This window comes from Pecten maximus, chromosome 18, assembly GCF_902652985.1.
Source record: "Pecten maximus chromosome 18, xPecMax1.1, whole genome shotgun sequence".
NCBI classification, from domain to species: domain Eukaryota; kingdom Metazoa; phylum Mollusca; class Bivalvia; order Pectinida; family Pectinidae; genus Pecten; species Pecten maximus.
The window spans coordinates 8732312-8748506 of NC_047032.1; positions in this window are offsets into that span (position 1 = coordinate 8732312).

Sequence of the window (16195 nt, forward strand, 5' to 3'; positions counted from 1 at the left end):
CGGAAGCACCTACCGACGTAGTTGAAATTGACCCTCAACTTCTGTTTCAGCTATTGACCATGGCAGCAGATAGTTATCTAGAGGATACTTCGACTTAATTCAAGTACGAGTTAAGCACTTATCCGTCTTCACTGTTTGAGTCATCGGGTTTATTACGTGCAGCACAAAAGGCAACACTTGCAGACGCCATATGGAATATGAACGACTGCTCTTCCACTGTACCAAATGTCACTGACGTCAATTACATACTTGACGGTGGCTCTCTTGTGCACAGAATACCATGGGACAGAGGGTTGAAATTCACAGACATGATATGTGAGCGATATCTTCATTACATTAAAGTAAAGTATGGAACAGCGACGGTTGTGTTTGATGGGTACATGAATGGACCATCTACTAAAGACACTACACACATGAGACGTACTGGAGGATGTATTGGTCCGAAAGTCGACCTCTCAGCCAATGTGACATTTCGATCAATGAACGAACGGTTTCTTTTAAATGAGAACAAGCAGGCTTTCATCAACACACTTAGCAAAGTTTTGACAGATGGCTGGCGTCTTTTGTAGAGAGTCTTAATGTGCTGAAGTTATAGTCGCTGGTGAAAAGGCAATTATGACCAATGGAAACCCAGGGGGCAAGCTTGATGTTTTACGGCACCATAAGTTTGTGGACGAGACAGTTCGCGGGGCATCCTCGGTGCAAGTCCACACGCTTCCTCCAACATCTACGGCAACCAAGAATCACAGTAACTGAGTTTACTTACAGGTTCAAACGTGGCTGAAATTTACTTTCACCAGGCGCATGGGGTTGGTTCCTTCATGAAGGAAAGTATCACCCGGAAAGGACCAGCCTTCCACCCTGCCCCTGATATTTGAAATGTTAGATACCTTTAAATGTGAGCAATGCACGGGACATTTACCATTGTTTCATTTTGTAGTTTCTTGGAATATGTTACAGTATTATAATTCCTTAAATGTAGTTTTATTTGATGCAAAAACCTGCATATTTTGCAAAGAATGGTATACGTTCAGTACTAAAATCAATCTTAACAAATACATGCTATTTATCATCAGTTTTGTCCTAGTTTATCCTTTTATGACCTTTATTCGACCTTCAAAACACAGTGACAACACAGCAATATCAATTATTTAAAATATCATAATAAAGTTGAATATAGCTTTGTAGTTTTATTGCAAGAATCAAATGTAATTGATTATCAATTTCACAAGGAGGAATAATTCCCTACCCCTACCCCTCAAAACTACAGCGATTTTCTTTGTATCGAAAGGTCTTGGAAAAGCCAATAATTTACCACTGTCCCCTTTTAGGAATTTTGGGGAATTTTAACACATAAATAACTTCATATCAAGGTACCAGAAAAAACACTAGTTTGTTTCTGTTGCAATTAGGTTTAGGTTCAGCCATTTTAAAGGCTAGATTGACTGGTCTAAATAAAAGTAAATACAGATATACAATTTGAATGTTATTTTTTCATCATATACTGTAGATTCTCATATCTAAAGACATATTAAGGGAAGTTGTTGCTCCCCTGGGGCCAGAGGGGTGAGGCACAATAAGGGTTATATAGTCAAATCATGTAGAATATCTACAAGTCCTTAATTACACAAGGCATAATAAATGTTAATTAGATATAGTGAGAATAAAATAGAGTAGATTAATGGTTAAGTATCAGTCTGCCTAAGAATCATGCAAAATCTAAAAAAAAAAAATTGATTCATGACATGTCTCAGAATTGCATGTATCTTATGTTAATAATAGAATTAAATTGTTGGAATTGAAAGAAAAAGTTTTTAGGTAAGTGCATTGGTCTTTTTTCCTTTTATTGCCATATTTGTGAAATAATTACCCTTGCTCTTTATACTATATGTTTATATGTAAAAGGCCAGTTTTAATTTTGAGATCCTGCTTAGCGGTCAGCATATTTGGAGTGGGACGACTGGTTCGCCCGTTGTCAGTATAATGTGACCGGGTGGGGTGTGCTGCTGGGTGTCTTCGGCAGTATGCTTCAGTGAGGTAGCACTATAAATCGGCAAAAGTTCCGGCCTATCACAAGGAGACTTAACACGAACATACCGCAGCCTCCCAAAACACACATAAGCACTCACCACACGCATGCATGTCGCACGCACGAGAGGCCGTCCTTAAATGACCTTAGCTGTTAATAGGACGTTAAACAAAATAAACCAAACCAAATAATTTTGAGATTACTCCTTAAACCAGATCAACATCATGATAAATTGTGATTCATCGTTTAGATATATCTTTTGTTTTTTTAATTATATATTAAAAAATGCGTGGAATAATCTTTATTTAAATAATCAATTTTAAATCATATTAAATAACCATTATTATTACATTTTTACCAGTGAAATATCAAAAATTATTCACTAGTGAAAAATATCACTTTTGCTGATTCGACCAATCAAATCAATTATTAGAAAATAGCAAAATAATTGACCAATCAGAAAGCCTGACATATATGTCAGCACCTGGACAGGGGGAACTACTTTTTTTGTTTACATTAAGCCTAGTTAGCATACGGGGTAGGTTTTTCGTTGATAAAAAATGTAATAAACAGAATATCTAACAGTGTCTTACCAAATATATTTAAATATATATACTCGTGTGGCTCGTGAAAAATATCAAAATATTAGCCACACGAGTGAAATATATTTGGTATTACTGAAGACACTGTTAGATATCCTCTATTTAGTAATTATGAGTTATCTCCCTAGGACCCATGGACTTTTTGAACAATGTTTGTATTTCAAATTCAAATTGATTTCAATAAAAGAAATGACATATCATACATAAAACCATGTTATATAAAATGAAACTATTTCAACCACATGCTGTGAATATAACACTGACTTTGGTTTGAGAGTTGATGTTGACAGGGAAAACAAATATGGCGGGAAGTATGCCTGTGGAGAGGGAAAATTGCCGTCGATCTGTTTTTATCCAGATGACACATCTGATACACTTCTCTTAAGGATGTCTAGGCAATAAACGCGCATTTCTTTCTACCAGACTTAGCTATAATGAAAAATATCATGCAATTTCGTATGTCCTGAACCGCCGGGGGAGCATATCGCTTGCAATTTCAACATGGTCCTGTCGTTTCGTACACAGTACTGAAATAAGTTACTTGAAATACAATATAAAGCATTCTCTCATATCTCGCCATGTTGGATAGAGTTTGCCCATGTAAGATAGCTATGTAAGATAAATCTGATAAATCTATCTTACATAGCATTTCACGCGCGCGGATTAATCTGCGTTCAAGGGGGACAACTCTCACAACGTCGTCTGCTTGTGTTCACATCCGACAGTCCTTATCGTCGGTGTCGGTTTTGAAACGTTGGACTTAACTATAAAAATACATACATTCTTAGATAAATATATATCATATCAGCAGTAAATCAATAGGGCTACACGGTTAAACGATTAGACATTTCATCTGAGCGAACATAACTCAGTTACTGTAACAAACAGTTAGACTACGCCTACAGGCCTGTTGTAACAGTTACAGTACAGTACAGACTGGCTTACCCGACAGATTTGTCATTTGTCATTAAAAACATGTAAACACACACAATCACCTGGCAATGAGGGAAAGTAAAATAAAAGCCACACATAAAAAAAATATAAAAAAGAAAATGTCAAACGTCACAACCTATGAAATGGTTCCGTTTGCGTCAGCAGGGGGCCCTGGAATTTGTTTATTCTACTGTACTGTACTGTCAGTAACTGTTAGGCCTACTCAGTAACCTGTGTATTTGGAAGTTGGGAATTGGCTCTTAAATGAACGAACATTCGGTAAAAATGACACCCCTCGATGTTCATATAAAAATATTTATTTTAATTGTAATTCAGAGTCTATATTTGTGTAGAGTAACCATGAAAACTAACTGCCATCCTAGCCTTTCAATATGATCATCGTTAGCCTATCGACTGACCTACCTTCGTCATTCCATCAAGACAACCGGTTAAACACATATAATCCTATGTCACAGAAAAGATCGAATACTCGTATAGAGTCACTGTTCGCTGGTTCACACACGAAGTTGCCAAAATCACAGTGAATTTAAAATTACCAGCCACGAAACATCGCCGCGTCATGGCGATCGAGATCGACATCACTCTCAATATCCTTGAACTATGAATGGAATTCCAATGACAGTCGTGACGTCATGCAGTGACGTAGTATTTTATAAAAAAAAATTGACTTGACATTTAAAATTACAGTGTGTTCTGTGAAATGATTAAATATGTCGAGGTGCAAATCAAATTATATGTGAAGTTGGAAAACTCATTTCAGCGTTGGCTTTCAGTATTGTTGATAGAACTTCTTTTTCTCGGATGTTGACAATTTGATCACGGCCACGTAAAAGTCGGTCAAGTTACGGTAATTTTTATCGGCGAATTGTTCATTCGTTCATCACTTAACCACAAAATGAATGAAATTTGTGTTCAAACATAGTTTGTTAAATAGGGTATGATCTTTCAGAATATCACAAGTATATTTAGTAAAAACGTCAAATAAAGAAATTAAAAAAATGAAGAAAATGGATGGCTGAGGGACACAATATCCCTATCCTACATACACACATATGAAAGAGTCTTATAGTCATATTTATTTCTGAATGATTTCATGTTTTGAAATCAGGATAGGAAGTATATCAAGCTTACTAATCATCAACAAATAGCCTATGAATTGTCTTCTGGCATGGCCATCACATAGGACTTTCTATCGGCTTGCTATATTATCGGCCGTTTCATCGGCAATGTGTTTACAATAGGTCTTCGGTGAGGTGAGAGTAAATAAAAAAAACGATAGTAAAGTGCAGTTTTACTAGAATTTATTAATAACTTATAATACCAGTATGTGTAAGTCACTCTAATGTACTTTTAAAAAACAGCCAGCATATACCATGTTAAGTTGTCATGAACAGATTCTGAAGAGACTTCCCTACAATGCAAAAAATCAAATTAGAAAAAGAATTCTGGAGTCTGAACTACCTGATATTCCCATAGCGTAATGTTTATGAGACTTCAAGATATTAGGCTGTCCACATGTAAAACTATACCTCGTATATTCACACGTACAAAATTGTCTATTAACAATGGTAGTTGCTACTCCTGCTTAGCGCTCGGCATTTTGGGAGAGGGGCGACTGGTTTGCCCGTTGTCAGTATAATGTGACCGGGTGGGGTGTCCTGCTGGGTGTCTTCGGCAGTATGCTTCAGTGAGGTAGCACTCTAAATCGGCAAAAGTTCCGGCCTATCACAAGGAGACTTAACACGTACATACCGCAGCCTCCCAAAACACACATACGCACTTACCAAACGCATGCATGTCGCAAGCACGGGAGGCCGTCCTGAAATGACCTTAGCTGTTAATAGGACGTTAAACCAATAAAACCAAACCAAACTATTAACAAGCCAGATGATTGAAACTAAATTATGACTGGAACAGTGCATGTTAGTAGCACTGAACAAGTGTTAATTATGCTACATAATTACATTCTGCATGTATTTACTGTAACTGCCAGATGAATCACAAGTGAAAACATTGAAAGATTGTCAATTTTGAACCATGTAAAATAGTAAATATCCTTTTGTTTGTCATCCTATTTGATACAAATGTGGTAGTCTATACGACATATAAATGTAAACTCTGCCTTTTTAGAATATAGCAAAAACTTCTAGTGTGATGTTTGAAATAAAATAATGCTTTTTCGATCCTGATGTCATAGTTAAAAGTCCCCAACTCAAAATCTTAATTGAAATTTCAATTTTGGAATTTAGTTACCTGGTAGGTAGACCTACCATTTTTAGCTCACCTGCCCGAAGGGCAAGTGAGCTTATGCCATGGTGCGGCGTCCGTCGTCCGTCCGTCCGTCCGTCCGGCCGTCCGGCGTCAACTTTTTCATTTAAACAACTTCTTCTCAATAACCAAGAGACCCAGGAACTTCATATTGGGCCTGTAGCATACTGGGGTGAAGGGCTACCAAGTTTGTTCAAATAATTGACCTTGACCTTCATTCAAGGTCACATGGGTCAAATAGGCTATAATCTTCAAACAACTTCTTCTCAATAACCAAGAGGCCCAGGGACTTGATATTGGGCCTGTAGCATGCTTGGGTGAAGGGCTACAAAGTTTGTTCAAATAAATGACCTTGACCTTCATTCAAGGTCACATTGGTCAAATAGGCTATAATCTTCAAACAACTTCTTCACAATAACCAGGAGGCCCAGGGACTTGATATTGGTCCTGTAGCATGCTTGGGTGAAGGGCTACTAAGTTTGTTCAAATAAATGACCTTGACCTTCATTCAAGGTCACATGGGTCAAATAGGCTATAATCTCAAACGACTTCTTCACAATAACCAAGAGGCCCAGGGACTTGATATTGGTCCTGTAGCATGCTTGGGTGAAGGGCTACAAAGTTTGTTCAAATAAATGACCTTGACCTTCATTAAAGGTCACATGGGTCAAATAGGCTATAATCTTCAAACAACTTCTCAATAACCAAGAGGCTCAGGGACTTGATATTGGACCTGTGGCATGCTGGGGTGAAGGGCTACAAAGTTTGTTCAAATAAATGACGTTGACCTTCATTCAAGGTCACATTGGTCAAATAGGCTATAATCTTCAAACGACTTCTTCTCAATAACCAAGAGACCCAGGGACTTGATATTGGGCCTGTAGCATGCTTGGGTGAAGGGCAACAAAGTTTGTTCAAATAAATGACCTTGACCTTCATTCAAGGTCGAATGGGTCAAATAGGCTATACTCTTCAAACAACTTCTTCTCAATAACCAAGAGGCCCAGGGACTTGATATTGGGCCTGTAGCATGCTAGGGTAAAGGACTACAAAGTTTGTTCAAATAAATGACATTGACCTTCATTCAAGGTCACATTGGTCAAATAGGCTATAATCTTCAAACGACTTCTTCACAATAACCAAGAGGCCCAGGGACTTGATATTGGTCCTGTAGTATGCTTGGGTGAAGGGCTACAAAGTTTGTTCAAATAAATGACCTTGACCTTCATTAAAGGTCACATGGGTCAAATAGGCTATAATCTTCAAACGACTTCTTCTCAATAACCAAGAGGCCCAGGGTCTCGATATTGGACCTGTAGCATGCTGGGGTGAAGGGCTACAAAGTTTGTTCAAATAAATGACGTTGACCTTCATTCAAGGTCACATGGGTCAAATAGGCTATACTCTTCAAACAACTTCTTCTCAATAACCAAGAGGCCAAGGGACTTGATATTGGGCCTGTAGTATGCTAGGGTGAAGGGCTACAAAGTTTGTTCAAATAAATGACGTTGACCTTCATTCAAGGTCATATTGGTCAAATAGGCCATATTCTTCAAATGACTTCTTCTTAATAACCAAAAGGCCCAGGGACTTGATATTGGGCCTGTAGCATGCTGGGGTGAAAGGCTACAAAGTTTGTTCAAATTAATGACCCTTGACCTACATTTAAGGTCACAGGGGTGAAATCGGCTTAAATCTGTTAACAATAATTTTGCGATAGCCAAGAGCCTCCTAGACCAGATATTTGGCCAATAAAATGCTGGAATGAAGGACTAGAAAATTTATTAATATGAATAAACCTAGCTTACTATGATAATCAGCATAGTATCTGTAGAAATGACTTCAATCAACTTCAAAGTTGCTGTAGAGCCAGGTGAGCGATACAGGCCCATTGGGCCTCTTGTTTTTTAATTCGGGTCAGAGGGGCGAGGCCAAAAAAGAGGATTTTTGCTGAAATTTTGCTTTAAAACCCTACTGCTCCTTAAACCTTGGCTGGATTACATCCAAATTTGGTGTGAAACATCATTAGGGGAGGGTGATCATATTTTATACAAGGGCCCAATGGGCCCAAATCGCTCACCTGCAATGCAGTGATCTTTTCATATATGGATCCTGCAGTTATTTGAAAGCATGCTACAGGACCAATATAATGTCTCTCTGCACTTTGGCTTTTCACTAAGTCATTTAAAGATTTAAGCATACTTGATCGACGTGACCTTGAATGAAGGTCAAGGTCATTCATTTGAACAAACTTGGTAGCCCTTTACCCCAGCATGCTACAGACCCAATATCAACTCTCTGGGACTCTTGGTTATTGAGAAGAAGTCGTTTAAAGATTTTAGCCTTTTTGACTCCTGTGACCTTGAATGAATGTCAAGGTCATTCATTTGAACAAACTTTGTAGCCCTTCACCCCAGCATGCTACAGGCCAAATATTAGGTCTCTGGGACTCTTGGTTATTGAGAAGAAGTCGTTTAAAGATTTTAGCCTTTTTGACTCCTGTGACCTTGAATGAAAGTCAAGGTCATTCATTTGAACAAACTTGGTAGCTCTTTACCCCAGCATGCTACAGGCCAAATATTAGGTCTCTGGGACTGTTGGTTATCGAGAAGAAGTCGTTTAAAGATTTTAGCCTTTTTGGCCCCTGTGGCCTTGAATGAAGGTCAAGGCCATTCATTTGAACAAACTAGGTAGCCCTTCATCCCAGCATGCTACAGACCCAATATCAACTCCCTGGGACTGTTGGTTATTGAGAAGAAGTCGTTTGAAGATTTTAGCCTTTTTGACCCCTGTGACCTTGAATGAAGGTCAAGGTCATTCATTTGAACAAACTTGGTAGCCCTTCACCCCAGCATGCTACAGGCCAAATATTAGGTCTCTGGGACTCTTGGTTATTGAGAAGAAGTCGTTTAAAGATTTTAGCCTTTTTGACTCCCGTGACCTTGAATGAAAGTCAAGGTCATTCATTTGAACAAACTTGGTAGCCCTTCACCCCAGCATGCTACAGACCCAATATCAACTCCCTGGGACTCTTGGTTATTGAGAAGAAGTTGTTTAAAGATTTTAGCCTTTTTGACCCCCGTGACCTTGAATGAAGGTCAAGGTCATTCATTTGAACAAAATTGGTAGCCCTTTACCGCAGCATGCTACAGACCCAATATCAACTCCCTGAGACTCTTGGTTATTGAGAAGAAGTCGTTTAAAGATTTTAGCCTTTTTGACTCCTGTGACCTTGAATGAAAGTCAAGGTCATTCATTTGAACAAACTTGGGAGCCCTTCACCCCAGCATGCTACAGGCCAAATATTAGGCCTCTGGGACTCTTGGTTATTGAGAAGAAGTCGTTTAAAGATTTTAGCCTTTTTGACTCCTGTGACCTTGAATGACGGTCAAGGTCATTCATTTGAACAAACTTGGTAGCCCTTCACCCCAGCATGCTACAGACCCAATATCAACTCCCTGGGACTCTTGGTTATTGAGAAGAAGTCGTTTAAAGATTTTAGCCTTTTTGACTCCTGTGACCTTGAATGAAGGTCAAGGTCATTCATTTGAACAAACTTGGTAGCCCTTCACCCCAGCATGCTACAGACCCAATATCAAGTCCCTGGGTCTTTTGGCTATTTAGAAGAAGTCGTCTAATTTTTTTTTAGCCTTTTTGACTCCTGTGACCTTGAATGACGGTCAAGGTCATTCATTTGAACAAACTTGGTAGCCCTTCACCCCAGCATGCTACAGACCCAATATCAACTCCCTGGGACTCTTGGTTATTGAGAAGAAGTCGTTTAAAGATTTTAGCCTTTTTGACTCCTGTGACCTTGAATGAAGGTCAAGGTCATTCATTTGAACAAACTTGGTAGCCCTTCACCCCAGCATGCTACATGCCCAATATTAGGTCTCTAGGCCTTTTGGTTATTGAGAAGAAGTTGCTTGAATGGAAAGTTGACGCCGGACGGACGGCCGGACGGCCGGACGGACGGACGACGGACGCCGCGCCACGGCATAAGCTCACTTGCCCTTCGGGCAGGTGAGCTAATAAATGAATGCTACAAACCCAATATCAAGTCTCTGGGCCTCTTGGTCAACAAGAAGCATTTTAAAATGTATCCGGAACGAATCGCTGTATTAAGCTTATAAAAGATAATTTACGATAAAACCAAAAATGCTGAAAGTGCGTCTATCATAGCGACTTTAGTTTTAGAGTAATTGAGATTTATCTCGGAAACACACATGAAACCCAAAGCCGTTGACCTCGTTTCGGTAATTTGCCAGATATATCTACTATTTGAATCTGAAAGGGCTTTTTCCTATCATTGCTCGTAAGAAAGTTATTATTGTTTTTGTCAACTTACATATTTTTTGTGATAAACAAATACGTGACTGTGCAATCAAGTAAAAAATATACCTTTTTGTATAAATGCCGTTAGGTATACACCTAAAACATTCATTTTTTGTCTAGGTTTTATTCATTTTTTCCATTTCAAACATACGTTACTGTCTTAATTGCAGTATGCCATTTTTATTTCCAGTCATACACACTTCATTTCTGTAATTTGTTTTGTATATGTTATAAGTATATGGGCACTTTCTCAGTTAATAAATATCCATGAAATTATTTTCATGTTTTCTTTTCTAATACTCAAACTGCTGTTGTATTTTAATCTTTGTTTGTTAATAAATTTGATTTGCGAAGATTCAAAGTTGTTGTATAATACGTCAGAATCCAGAATAAAAAAGTAACGTATCTGCTACAACAAATGTACATCTGTGAATAAACAACATGACACAGTATCATGTCACTGAACATTTCTTCTTCATAAATGCATCGAACATGTAAGTAAGAAAACATATATTTCAGAAGTTTATACTTCCCTTTCTTATGCACATTTTTTTACCGGAAATACGTTGATGTAACGTATCTGTTTTTATACGTAATGAAATCCTTATCCAGTGTTTGAAAATAAAGGAATAAAAACAAGGATGCGTTTCAAAGCTTTCATTTTAACTAAAGCACCAAATTATCAAACTTCAAATCTTAACTGTTAAATGTAACATTAAACAATGTTTGCGTCGTTATTGGTAACGTATCTGGCTATGAAACGTTTATGGCAATCCCCATCTCGCAAGGATTGTATCAGTGTCTAAATCACTTATTTGATAAAATCGGCCTGAACGACCAACATGCAGAGGTTGTGATATTCCACACAATACTTTTGTAATTGGAATCAAGAGTTCGTCAGGCCTTGCTGGCCACCGGAAACTCAGCTGTCCTTTGTTGGAATGTTTCGTCATAAAGGCAAGAAACAGTTCGTGATTATCGTCCTCACTTTCCTTGACTTGTCCAACGTACCAGTCTCCATCATACATGGCTGCTACAAATGAATCAACACTGTATGTGCTTGGAGTTGTGCATGGTTCTTCGTTGGATAGAGCTTTGGTATTGGTGTTTGTAGAGTTAGAGGGCAAAACCGACATAATGTCGCCATGTGATGTTTCTTGAACTCCGACCACTTCAGATATTTCTGTGCTAACTCGAACTTTGTGTTCCATCCGTCCACCACACAAATTACCAGTCAGGCACTCATCGCAGTAGCACGAAACCTCTCTTATTTTGATGTTTCCATCCTGAGTAGGACAGGCCGCATGTGCTTTCATAGTACCTGGAACTGGACGGGGAGCACATTCAGCAAGAAATTTGCTCGCGCTGTCGTACTCAGCAGCGTTGTAGAAATGTGCAGCTATAGATTTTTCATTTCCATGTGCCCAGGTATAAAACTCGGACGCATCTTGGATTACAGCTTTTCCCTGCTTTACAGCTTCCGCAGCCCTCCTTTTGCATGTTCCTCCTATTCCGTCACAGGGCCCTTTTCCGTGGCCAGCCTCAAAATAATCCCACCTAGCGCTTGTTCCGAATAACTCCATATGCCGAGTAAGTATATCAAATATGAAACGATTCCGGTATTGAGACGAAGGGCTGTCCGTCCAGTAATGAACGGTTTTGACTTGGGGGAAACTTTCTTTAATCACGGGAACAAGCTTGCGGAGTATTGTGAAGACCGTATTGGAGTTGTGATTGTTCACGTCTGATATGAACGCATAGTATGAAGAAGGCCGCCCTCCTCAGACTTCACATAAGCAACTACAGGGTGAATGGTCACTGGGGTTGCATTCCAGTAGGCTGATTGGATTTCATCCATAGTCTGACAAGTAAAATTTTCTGCAAAGTCCATCTGAACTAAAACATGGCCTTCCGGGAGTTTATCTTTCAGGTCTCTCAGTGCTTTGTACTGTGCAGATACACGGCTGGTGTGCTCCAGGAAAATCTCGAATTGCTTAGTTGTGAAGCCGGCAAAATCCTCCAAATTCCTGCAAACTTTAACAATCCTCATTTTCTTTTTTCCGTCTACTTCGACCCTTCGCCATTCTTCATTTTCGACATCAGGTGTGGAAATCTCTGCTAGTTTGGCTTTTAGGTTTTCTTGGGGAATTTTCTTCACCACTTCTGGATTTGGGGAAATGTCCATACCAAGGGATCGCAATCACTTGAGTTTAAGTGCCATATTCTGATGGATGGTACAGAGACATATATTCCGAGAAAGAAGCGATGTAACCTTTACATTCTTGGGTCGAAGTTTGCAAAAGGAAGACAAGGAAAGTTTCAAAGTGGTTTCTTCAGCGCAGAACCTTTCATACAAATTGGATAAGTAGTCGTTAAGAATGCGAACTTGCTTTTTCTCTCCGTCCACTTTTGCTGCGTCTTTCTTCCCTGGCATACACCGACTTATGTCATTTCGCTCAAAGAACTCCGTCACGCATGTAACTAGTTTGTTTCGCTCAGCTGGTTGTCGCTGGCGTTTCTTTTGGTTTAGAGCTTTTGACACTGACTTAAGACCTGTATATTTGAAGGGAATACCAAGTGTTTTACTAATGTAGGTCTTCTTCCTATATTTCTTCATAATTTTCCCAGAAATCATGGTCTTTATGAGCCTTTTGGATTTTTGATTCCCATTCTCCGGATCTTCATGTGCAGCCTGTATTTCGGCAATCATTACATTGGCCGCTTCGAGCTTTCGCACGACCGGTCTTGGCACTCTCCGCGGATCCATTCCAGCTTCTCTAAGATCCTGTTTTGTTTTGGATCGCGGCGGTGTTGGTTCGCTTATCATGACTTCAGGAGTGGGACTTCTAAGTACCTTCGACTTATTGATGCTGTTTCTCTCAAACCGCTTTCTCCATTTATTTGCCAACTTTTCTTTTGTCGATAGTTTTGATTTTAGTTCTAATATAGCAGACCTTGCTTTCCGCAAAGCTTTCGATCTCTTCTTAGAAGGCATTGACTTGGTATGAAGAGGGAGACGGACCAACAATTTCTGACCACTGCTAGTTGACCGCGATGTCATGCTGGAGGTCACGTCAGTGGAGCTGGTCACATCTGAGGATGTAATAGTGCTCGAGACATCATTTACTTGTTCTAACGGTGTTTGTGCTGCTTGTACTGTTTGTGCTGTTTGTGTTGCTTGTGCTGCCTGTATCTGTTCTTTTTTCTTTTGGCGGTATTTTGCACAGTACACTTTATTTCTTTTCCTGTATTCGTTTTGTTTCTTTTTTGATCGTTCAGCTGCTGGCTGTCTGTACGACACTTGCCTAAGCTTTTCCTTTGTAAGGAACAAAGGATCCATTTTTTTCTTTCTTTCTCTATATGCTCTTTGGATCTCTGCTCTTGTTTTGGCCATGTCTGAGAAAAACAAAAGAAAAATAAATTGATCTGTGTAACACAAACAACTTTTTCTGATATTGCATATTATAAAAATATGTGTATGATAACACCAATAATTCAATTTTGATGCAAGTTGCACAAAAAGACAGGTACGTTACCGAAAATGACATTTACGTTACCAAATCAACGGATACGTTACCACATGTTTATTTATAATCAAACTGCATCAATAGTATAATTATCGTTGTAATCACTTTTTATAATGACATGTACATGGATTATGTCATAAAACAGTAAATATGGCTGATAAAAGGGGAGTTTAATAGAGTGGAAATTATAAGGTACATCAACAGATACGTGACGTTATATACCAGATACGTTACGGTATTGATATGTAGATCAGACATATTCCCATTAATTATTCATACAATTATTTAATTTTTAAAGATAAATCACACCAGAAATCACATGAATTCGTTGAAAAATGCATTTATATGTAACATTGTACATATATATTCGAAATGTAAATAAAGGCTTACCTTATTTCTAGGTTAAAAAAGGCCGGCAACACACCAAATCTTCCCGCTTGTCAACTGTTTACGAACTATCAGACAGCTGCCACGTGTTTAAACTATTTTCAAAAGTATTACGTCACGTTTGAAAGTTTCTGCCGATGAAGATATTTTCCCGTAACGTATCTAGCGGTAACGTACTGTTTGACAATATACTCACTCATCATTAAAATGACACCGTGGGACCCTTCCGTCAAAACAAAACCAAAGTGTTACTTAGTATTACATATATTTCAATATGTGGTGTGCACTTATTACCGTGGGAAAGCGAAGGCTTGTATAATCGAGTAATCATTAGTAACGTACGTGTTGATATTGTTGCGTACCATTCGTTTTTTCATCCCCAAATCGCACCAGTCTTTTGTACCCTAACGGGATATGTACGCACGTGAAAGGCATAAGCATGTATGCGTATTTAACTACTTTATAAAATACAATATGTATATTTTTTATAATTTATTAGCTGTTTTAAGTTATTTTATTTGTGAGTAACGTATCTGCTAGCATATTTTGAGACAGTGACAAAATGAAAAAAAATTCGAATATGTATTCATTCCATTTGTCAAAACGTGGTTTTGTTTAAGGTGTTTGTTAATTTCTTCGATATAGGGAGGTAAACACAATTTTATCCCCTTATTCAGTAACAGTTGATGTATGGAAAAACATATCGTTTAGACGGACAATGGAAATTCGTCATGTTGAGCATGATTAGCGCGCAGTTGAGAAAAAATATTAGTAGATCTCGGGACTCCCGTTTAATGATTTTGAAGATCAATATATACACTTAAATTAAAAACAAAACATAAATAAATAACGTGGAATTTAAGTCCCGAACTAACTAAAGGACACATTTTAACCGAATTAGACCACTTAATGGAGAATGAACGTAATGCGAATTAGACAACAATCGTATAAGTGCTCATTACATTTTTTGAGTTATATTTGTGAATAAGTTAATAACAAGTGCTACCGAAACCAGGGACATATAATTTCATAGTATAACTGATCGTAAATAACATGTAACCTCTCACTAGTTTTCTGTTATAACTGTCGTATAAAATATGTAGCATCTTGCATGTTTTCTATTATAATTTGTCAAATACAACGTATAACATATTTTACTAATTTTCTATTATATTGGGTCGTAAATAACATGTAAAATTTGAATAATTTTCTACTTAACGGATTGTTTATAACATGCAACGACTTGCATCATAAAGCCTTTATTATGAGGGCATGGGTTGTTGCATACCAATATTGATCTTGGTTATAATACTTCTAATAATACATTTTTTAGATGCAATTATACATTTTGTGAAATGAATGCTTAAGAATTTGAATTCTTGCTAGCCCAAACGGCAATGGATACGTTCAAGTCCACTTCAAGATACCGCTATTTGTGATTTTCGGATAGTTGTCCGAAATTGACTACACTTGTCAATGAAAGGATAGTAACTCCCGGCAAGATTCATAGAGTAAATTTTCAACATCGTAGGTATATGAATGAGCCAACTGAGGCTAATTATTTTAAAGGCATACTTTTGCGATACGAATTTTTATTGTAGAGAAAACTGAACTTACTGAATTCGAATGCAAATTATGTGTTTAGTGTTAACAAATTATGAATCCCCAATAGCATACACGCAGTTCTGAACAAAACTCCAGCTTAATTTGCGTACAGTCGGTAATAGCATATCTTCGGAACATTTTTAATGTGCATGAAAACCAAACGCGTCAACTCACAACCAATTATCGGCGCTTTTCGATTAAAACACCAGAAATCATGGACACCTGTGGTGCTGTGACAGGTATGACGAGCTTGTGGATCGTAATTTCACACCTGGTCATTATTAAGCAGTATACTAACCCACTCAAAGTTGTGTATACCAAATTCTTATAACATGTTTGTATATTTTAAAGCCCTCTTTTAAGAGAAGACATGCTTTACGACACACGACTTGAAAGTAAAATCACAAGGATCTCGATCACTTCACGATAATTTATTTAATTTCACTGACAATGATCGTAAATATAACTACGGGAGAGATTTAGTCTAT